Below are 8,907 nucleotides of genomic sequence, written 5' to 3'. Positions count from 1 at the left end.
AATGGAGAAAACATTCCACGCAGGGAGGAAGGCAGGCATAATGGAGAGTAAAGAGTGAGGCACAGAAAGAAGCTTAACTTGAGAGGAGTAAGGAAATCACGCTGGGAGAGAGTAGGAAAAAAGAACAGAAAAGACAGCTGGTGGAGAAACCTTTGAATTCAATCATCAGGTGTTGCTGTTTAATGCTGAGAGAAAAAGGGAACTAGTGGATATTTTGGAGGAGGTAATTAATGGGCTCTGAATGGCACTAACGGGTTCTGAGAGAAGCAGCGTGGCCTCCTGGAAAAAAACACAGGCCTGGGAGTCAGAAGAACCTGGGTTCTAATCCTGACCTCATCACTTGGCTGCTGTGTGACCTTGGGCAGGTCACTTTGCTTCCTCCATGGCTCAATTACCTCATCTGTAAAATGGGGATTGAGTAAATTCTTATTATTAATAAGAACCATAACAATAATGATGATGGTATTGGTAAGCGCTACGTGCCAGGCAGTATATTAAGTGCTGGGATGGATACAAGCAAATTGAGTTGGACACAGTCCCCGTCCCACGTGGGGCTCACGGTCTCAATCCCGTGAGGTAACTGAGGCCCAGAGAAGTAAAGTGACTCGCCCAAGATCACACAGCAGACAAGTGGAGGAGCAGAGATAAGAACTTGGGTCCGCTGACTCCCAGGTCTGCGCTCTCTCCACTACGCCATGCCGCTTCTCAACAAATACCACAATTGTTATTGCTTGTTGTGTGACCTGGAGCAAGTCGCTTCTCTGGGCCTCAGTTTCCTCAACTGTAAAATGGGGATTAAATACCTGTTCTCCTTCCTGTTATTATTCCCAAGCAGCGTGGCTCAGTGGAAAGAGCACGGGCTGAGGCCTCAGAGGTCATGGGTTCAAATCCCAGCTCCGCCGCTTGTCAGCTGTTGCTTTGGGCAAGTCGCTTCACTTCTCCGTGCCTCAATTCCCTCAACTGTAAAATGGGGATGAAGACTGTGAGCCCCACGTGGGACAACCCGATGACCTTGTATCCTCCCCAGCGCTTAGAACGGTGCTCTGCACACCGTAAGCGCTTAACAAATGCCATCATTATTCCAGAAGCAGCATGGCTCAGCGGAAAGAGCCCGGGCTTGGGAGTCAGAGGTCATGGGTTCGAATCCCAGCTCTGCCACCTGTCAGCTGTGTGCAAGTCATTTCTCGGTCCCTCAGTGATCTCATCTGTAAAATGGGGATGAAGACTGTGAGCCTCACGTGGGACCACCCTGTATCTCCCCCAGTGCTTAGAACAGTGTTCTGCACATAGTAAGCGCTTAACAGATACCAACATTATTATCACCCTGTATCTCCCCCAGTGCTTAGAACAGTGCTCTGCACATAGTAAGCGCTTAACAGATACCAACATTATTATTATTGGAGAAGCAGCGTGGCTCATTGGAAAGAGCACGGGCTTGGGAGTCAGAGGTCGTGGGTTCGAATCCTGGCTCTGCCACTTGTCAGCTGTGTGACTGTGGGCAAGTCCCTTAACCTCTCCGTGCCTCAGTTACCTCATCTGTAAAATGGGGATAAAGACTGAGCCCCCACGTGGGACCACCTGATTACCCTGTATCTACCCCAGCGCTTAGAACAGTGCTCTGCACATAGTAAGCACTTAACAAATACCAACATTATTATTATTACCCTGCATCTCCCCCAGCGCTTAGAACAGTGCTCTGCACATAGTAAGCGCTTGGCTCAGTGGAAAGAGCACAGGCCTGGGAGTCAGAGGTCATGGGTACGAATCCCGGCTCTGCCACTTGTCAGCTGTGTGACTGCGGGCAAGTCGCTTCACTTCTCTGGGCCTCAGTGACCTCATCTGTAAAATGGGGATGAAGACTGGGAGCCTCATGTGGGACAACCCGATGACCCTGTATCTCCCCCAGCGCTTAGAACAGTGCTCTGCACAGAGTAAACGCTTAACAGATACCAACATTATTTATTATTATTAAGCAGGGCAGCAGTTGAAACCGACCTCCCTTGCACTTACCCCAACGCTTAGTACAGTGCTTGCTGCAGGATGGTGTGGGTGGCTCTGGCCTCCACGGAAGATTTAAGGGAGAGGCTGCTACTGTGGATGTGCTGGACTTGTTTTCGGTGTCGGTAGAGCACAGTCACCATGTAGCCACTGGACCAGCTCATGAGACACCCAAAAAGAGGTCCCGGAGAGTCATGGCACTGATAAAAATGACCGAGTTTATAAAGTTTACCCCAGCACTACTTGGAACAATATTTGGAAGCATAACCAATCCCTGATAGGGTCACGTTTCTGATGGCTTGATTTGCTATGATCACTCTGATGTAGATCAGCATACTGAGAATCCAGAAGAAGAGAAAAGAAGGAAGGATGTAGCTGGGGGCTCTGTGTTTGAGCCTGGCCCAGCGGGAAGTGCTGGGACTGATGGTGATGGCCTGGAACATGCTCAGGAGACAAGATGTGCAGATGGAAAGACCCCGGGACACACGATTCATATACAGGATCATCTTGCACCCTAGGTCATCCAAAATATTCTTCATTCCAAAGGCGATCATTACCTCTGGTATACCACGGCTGAGGAGCACCACTGTGTTGATTAAACGTAAGTGGACAAGGATCAGGTCTGTGGGCTTCTTCTGATGGGGTTGACATAGGAAGATTCTGACATACATCGTGAGTGTAACTGAGTTGCCCACAACACCAGTGACCGTCTGAGAGAGGAAGAAAATGCCAAAGACTAGGTCACTCAAAACATCTTTAGAAACATCTTCTCAGTCACAGAGACCTAAGCTCCCTGAAGAGAAAGTCAAAGTTGTTGTTTTTTGAAAAAAAAATCAATAATGGGTGTACCTAGAATTCTTTGTTTATTTTTCAAGGCACTTCCACGAGACTGTAAACTCCTTGATAGAAAGATCATGACTACTTGTATTATATTGTATATTATAATGTATAATATTGTATACATTTTCATTACCCTATTTATTTTGTTAATGAGATGTACATCACCTTGATTCTATTTATTGCTGTTTTAATGAGATGTTCATCCCCTTGATTCTATTTACTGCTATTATTTTTGTCTGTCTCTCCCCCGATTAGACTGTAAGCCCATCAATGGGCAGGGACTGCCTCTATCTGTTGCTCATTTGTACATTCCAAGCGCTTAGTACAGTGCTCTGCACATAGTAAGCGCTCAATAAATACTATTGAATGAATGAATGAATGCTGCAGCACCTAACAGAGGCCCTAAAGAAATGTCAAAACGCGCGGGAGACGGCGGGAATTGTCCCAACCGGCTTCCCGTCCCCCGCTGAGGCCCGCCTGGGCGCCAGCCCGCCGTGTGGGCGTGGCCAAAGGCCAAGGCGCGACGCTATTGGCTGTAGCCCTCGCGGGGCGAGCCAATGGGGAGCCGGCTCCCTTCACGCGCCAAGTTAGAGGCGGCCGAGGCGCGGCGCGCGACGGCGCGAGCGTGGGCTCCCCCCTCCCCCACCGTGAGGTGAGTGCGACGCGCGTGCGCGGGAAAGTGGAGGGCGCCCCCCTCCCACCTTCCCCTCACCTGACAGGACTCCCCTGTGCCTCAGTTTCCCCCTTCCCGGCTCTCGGCCTCCCGCGGGAACGCGTTGGGCCACTGGGAGCGCGCGGCTCTGCCAGCAGGGAGCATTATGGGAAGGGGGAGAGACCGGAAGTGGAGAAGGGCGGGCGGCCTGTCCTGTTGCCCCTGTCGCTCCCCCAGCGCTTAGAGCAGTGCTCTGCACATAGTAAGCGCTTCCACATTATTATTATTAGAGTCAAGCGCTTAGAACAGTGCTCTGCACATAGTAAGCGCTTCACAAATACCCACATTATTATTATTATTGTTAGAGTCAAGCGCTTAGAGCAATGCTCTGCACATAGTAAGCGCTTCCACATTATTATTAGAGTCAAGCGCTTAGAACAGTGCTCTGCACGTAGTAAGCGCTTCACAGACACCCACATTATTATTATTATTAGAGTCAAGCGCTTAGAACAGTGCTCTGCACATAGTAAGCGCTTCACAAATACCCACATTATTATTATTATTGTTAGAGTCAAGCGCTTAGAGCAATGCTCTGCACATAGTAAGCGCTTCCACATTATTATTATTAGAGTCAAGCGCTTAGAACCGTGCTCTGCCCCCCTCAGTAAATACGACTGAGTGAATGAAGGGCCTGGATTCATTCATTCATTCATTCAATAGTATTTATTGAGCGCTTACTACTAATAATGTTGGCATTTGTGAAGCGCTTACTATGTGCAGAGCACTGTTCTCAGCGCTGGGGGAGATACAGGGTCATCAGGTTGTCCCACTTGAGGCTCCCAGTCTTCATCCCCATTTTACAGATGAGGTGCCTGAGGCCCAGAGAAGTGAAGTGACTTGCCCACAGTCACACAGCTGACAAGGGGCAGAGCAGGGATTCGAACTCATGACCTCTGACTCCCAAGCCCGGGCTCTTTCCACTGAGCCACGCTGCTTACTATGTGCAGAGCACTGTACAAAGCGCTTGGAACGGACAATTCGGCAGCACATAGAGATAGTCCCTGCCCAGTGACGGGTTTACAGTCTAATCTGGCTCCCCCACCCGCTTGCTTTAGGACCTCGGGCAGGTCACTTCACTCGGCCTCAGTTCCCTCATCTGGAAAATAGGGATTAAGACCATCAGCTCTATGTGGGACCAACTTGGCTCTCGACCGCAGCGCTTAGCAGAGTGCCTGACATATAGCGCTTGGCAAATGCCATAAAAAAACCCTCTGTTACCAGATAATAATAATGTTGGTATTTGTTAAGCGCTTACTATGTGCAGAGCACTGTTCTAAGCGCTGGGGGAGATACAGGGTCATCAGGTTGTCCCACGTGTGGCCCACAGTCCTCATCCCCATTTTGCAGATGAGTGAACTGAGGCACAGAGAATAACAATGTTGGTATTTGTTAAGCGCTTACTATGTGCAGAGCACTGTTAATAATAATAATGTTGGTATTTTTTAAGCACTTACTATGTGCAGAGCACTGTTCTAAGCGCTGGGGTAGACACAGGGGAATCAGTTTGTCCCATGTGAGGCTCACAGTCTTAATTCCCATTTTACAGATGAGGTAACTGAGGCACAGAGAAGTTAAGTGACTTGCCCACAGTCACACCGCTGACAAGTGGTAGAGCACTTGTTCTAAGCACTGGGGGAGATACAGGGTCATCAGGTTGTCCCACAGTCTTCATCCCCATTTTACCGATGAGGGAACTGAGGCCCAGAGAAGTGACTTGCCCACAGTCACACAGCTGACAAGTGGCCGAGTCGGGATTCGAACCCATGACCTCTGACTCCCCAGCCCGGGCTCTTCTCACTGAGCCACGCTGCAATAACGACGGTGCTATGAGTTAAGCGCTTACTACGTGCCAAGCGCTGGGGCGGATGCAAGATAATCACCGGGGATTTAGAGTTAGGGGGAGGGAGAACAGGTATTTAATCCGCACTGAATAGATGAGGAAACTGAGGCACTCAGAAGTTAAGTGACTTGCCCAAGGTCACACAGCAGTCCAGTGGTAGAGGTGACATTAGGATCCAGTCAATCCTAAGGAAAAGGACCTTCCCTTTTCTGGTGGCTCAGGGAAGGTGAAAGTATAGTTTCGTCTCCCGTTATTGAGGCTGAAGGGGAAGTCGTCAATCATTCGTATTTACTGAGCGCTCACTAAGTGCGGAGCACTGTACTAAGCGCTTGGGAGAGTCCATTACGCTAGAATTAGCAGACACATTCCCTGCCCATAGGAGCTTACAGTCTAGAGGGGAATTTTACATCCCAAGAAGTTCTCATGTTTGGAGTTCATTAGTGTGGTACCTTTTTTGGGTACTGAGTATGTGCCAAGCACCGTGCTAAGTGTGGGAATAGGCACCAGATAATAAGATCAGACCCCGTCCCCGTCCCAACCGGGTATGGAGAATGTGTATCTTATCCCCAGTTCATAGGTGAAGAAACAGGCACAGAGAATAATAATAATATTTGTTAAGCGCTTACTATGTGCCAAGCACTCTTCTAAGCACTGAGTTAGATCCAGAGTAATCGGGTTGTCCCACCAGGGGCTCAGAGTCGTAATCCCCATTTTACAGACGATGTAACTGAGGCACAGTGAAGTTAAGTTACTTGCCCAGCTTCACCCAGCAGGGCCCCTGGCAGAGATGGAACACGGGCCTGGGAGTCAGAGGATCTGGGTTCTAATTCTGCCCCTGCCTCTTTGCTGTGGTTCCGTGGGCAAGTCACTTTGCTTCGCTGCGCCTCAGTTGTCTCGTCTGTAATGTGGGGATTATGTCTGCGAGACTCTTGTAGGACAAGGACTGTGTCCAACCTGATTATCTTGTATCTAACTTAGCGCTTAGTTAAGTGCTCAACATTTCCAAGTTCTCTGCTTATTGCACTGGAGTACAACCCCTAACTGGTGTGAGCTGTTTATATTGCAAGCATGATGCTTTATAAAGAGGAATACAGCAGGGGGCAGCTGGGAAGAAATCCTAATATGTTGAGGGTTTTTTATTACAGCAAATATGTTACGAATCATTGCTTTAAGTCTTGGCACATCTTTTCAACAGCATGCATAGAATTAACCAAATCAATCATCAAACCTAACTCCATTCTTACTGCACTCTTAGAGGTTGATTTTGGTTGATGATTGAATCCAAGTTTCGTTGTTCATCACTGGTATTTGTTGAGCACTTACTCTGTGTAGAGCGCTGTGCTGAGTGCTTGGGAGAGTACAATGCAACAGAATTAACAGTCGCGTTCCCCGCCCCGAACAAGTTTACAGTCATTGCCCGTGAACTGTGACTTTTCATTACCTTGACCATTCTTTCTGTGATTTGTCTTGAGGCCTCGTTAGACTTTTGACTTTGCTCCCAGTAGTGTGAACACTGTGCAGCAGCAGAAATGATCGAAGGGTTGGAAAATGGAACCCGCGAGAAAAAGTTAAAGGAATTGGCGGGGCAGAGGGTTGGGAGTCTAGCACAGAGAGAGCTGAGGGGAGAGCGGAAGCATATGACGTGATGCTGTTTAGGGTCAGGTGAGCAATGTTTTTTCTCCATTAAATGCTGGAGACAGACAGAATCGGATGTATGTTGGAGTGGGAGAGAAAGAGTGTATTAGAACCCCCTGGCCTCAAGGATCGTGGAATGCAGAGATGTATGGTCAGATGAGTTTTTGGAATGATAGAAAAGACATCATTAAATGTCCTTGGAAGACGGGAATTGGTTTATCTGCAATCTTGGAAGTTTTGGAAGTCTCTTAAGGCCAAGTTAGCCTGGAAAACTGTGTACCCTCTGTTCTCTCCTTTACTATTCTACTAAAGTATAATAGTGGCATTTTTTCAGTGCTTACTATGTGCAGAGCACTGTATTAAGCGCTTGGGAGAGTACAGCAGAGTTGGTAGACCTGTTCACAACAAACTTAGTGGTATTGTATTTCAAACACTACCAAGCACCGGAGCATATAAAAGATAATCAGGTCGGAGAGTTTCCCTGGCCCACGTGGGGCTTACAGTCTTAGAAGAGAGAGCAGGAATTGACTCCTTATTTTATAGATGCGGAGATGGAGAATCAGGGAAGTGAAGTGACTTGCCCAAGGTCACACAGTAGATAAGCAGGTAGGATAGGGATTGGACGTCTCGGAACTACTCCCAGGCTTCTGCCCTTTCTGTTAGGCCATTGTTCAGTCAGTCGTACTACTAAATATGTGCAGTTAAGCTGTAGTATTTCCAGGTAAATGTGACTACTTGTAAAAGATTTGGAAGCTCTTCGGGGTTTGGTTCCAATTCAGAGATTCCATACCCGAGAGATAAGTCAGTTAGTGTTATTTATTGGGCCCTTACTTTGTGCTGAGGACTATACTAAGCTCTTGGGAGAGTGCAATACCCTGGATAGGCAAGATCCCCGCCCTCAAAGAATTTACAACTGAGGAGATGGACATTAAGATGAATTACAGGTAAGGGAAGTAACTAATATAATCAATCTAAGCAGTGGCCTTTATTAAACACTTACTGTGTGCAGAGCACTGTGCTACGCAGTTGATTAGTTCGAATCCATCCTCGTGCTTAGAACAGTGACTGACTCAAAATAAGTACTTCACAAACACCATTAAAAAAAAAATGTTGGTAGAAATGATTCCTGCCACTAAGGAGCTTAAAATCTAGAGGAGGAAACAGGTGTTAAACTAAATTAGAGGTAGGGGAAATGGGACAGTGCTGTAGGCCTGAGGGTAGGATGAATATTGGGCGCTTAAGGGGTACAAATCCAAGTGCCTAGGTGAGTGCTCGAAAGCCGATGGTAAGCCGTTTCTGTTGTCGCAGAGGTGGATGGGAGGTTCTTGAGGAGTGGGGAAACACGGCCTGAACGTTTCTGTAGAAAAATGATCCTTTATCTACGATGATGGGGAAAGTCAAGGGGGAGGACAGGGTTTGGGTGGAAAGAGAAAGAGTTCTGTTTTGGACACATTAAGTTGGAAGCGATGGCAGAACAGCCAAATAGAGATGACTTGAAGATGGGAGAAAATGTGAGACTGCAAAGAGGGAGGGAGGTCAGGGTGGGTATCATCCACATAGAGAGGGTAGTTGAAACCATGTGAACGAATGAGTTCTCCAAGGGAGTGGGTGAAGATGGAGAAGAGAAGGGCACCCAGAACTGAACCTCAAGGGACTCCCACAGGTAGGGGGTGGGAGGCAGAGGAGAAGCCCGTGAAAGAGACTGAGAACGAGCAGCCAGAGAGATAGGAGAACCCGAAGAGGACGGCGTCAGTGAAGCCGAGGTTGGATAATGTTTCCGGGAGAAAGGGGTGGTCGACAGCTGAAAGGTTGAGGAGGATTAGGATGGAATAGAAACCGTTGGATCCGGCAAGGAGATGGTTGGTGACCTTTGAGAGGGCGA

The 8,907-nt window shown here is 48.1% G+C and overlaps 1 protein-coding gene and 1 pseudogene across 3 annotated transcripts in view; one reads left to right on the top strand and one right to left on the bottom strand.

The window, feature by feature from the left end:
• On the bottom strand, nucleotides 2,034–2,753 carry ORNANAV1R-PS3404 (vomeronasal 1 receptor ornAnaV1R-ps3404 pseudogene; annotated as a pseudogene).
• The window catches only part of BLM (BLM RecQ like helicase), a 75,410-nt gene continuing 69,921 nt past the window's right edge, over nucleotides 3,419–8,907 (top strand). For all 3 annotated transcript variants that reach the window (XM_029051454.1, XM_029051453.1, XM_029051452.1), the window contains exon 1: nucleotides 3,419–3,490. The gene's annotated coding sequence lies outside the window, so the exon portion shown is untranslated. The remainder of the gene's footprint in view (nucleotides 3,491–8,907) is intronic.

The sequence above is a fragment of the Ornithorhynchus anatinus genome, chromosome X1 (genome assembly GCF_004115215.2).
Source record: "Ornithorhynchus anatinus isolate Pmale09 chromosome X1, mOrnAna1.pri.v4, whole genome shotgun sequence".
NCBI lineage: Eukaryota > Metazoa > Chordata > Mammalia > Monotremata > Ornithorhynchidae > Ornithorhynchus > Ornithorhynchus anatinus.
The sequence above is the reverse complement of the archived record's forward strand: the minus strand, read 5'-3'. Positions and strand labels throughout refer to the sequence as shown.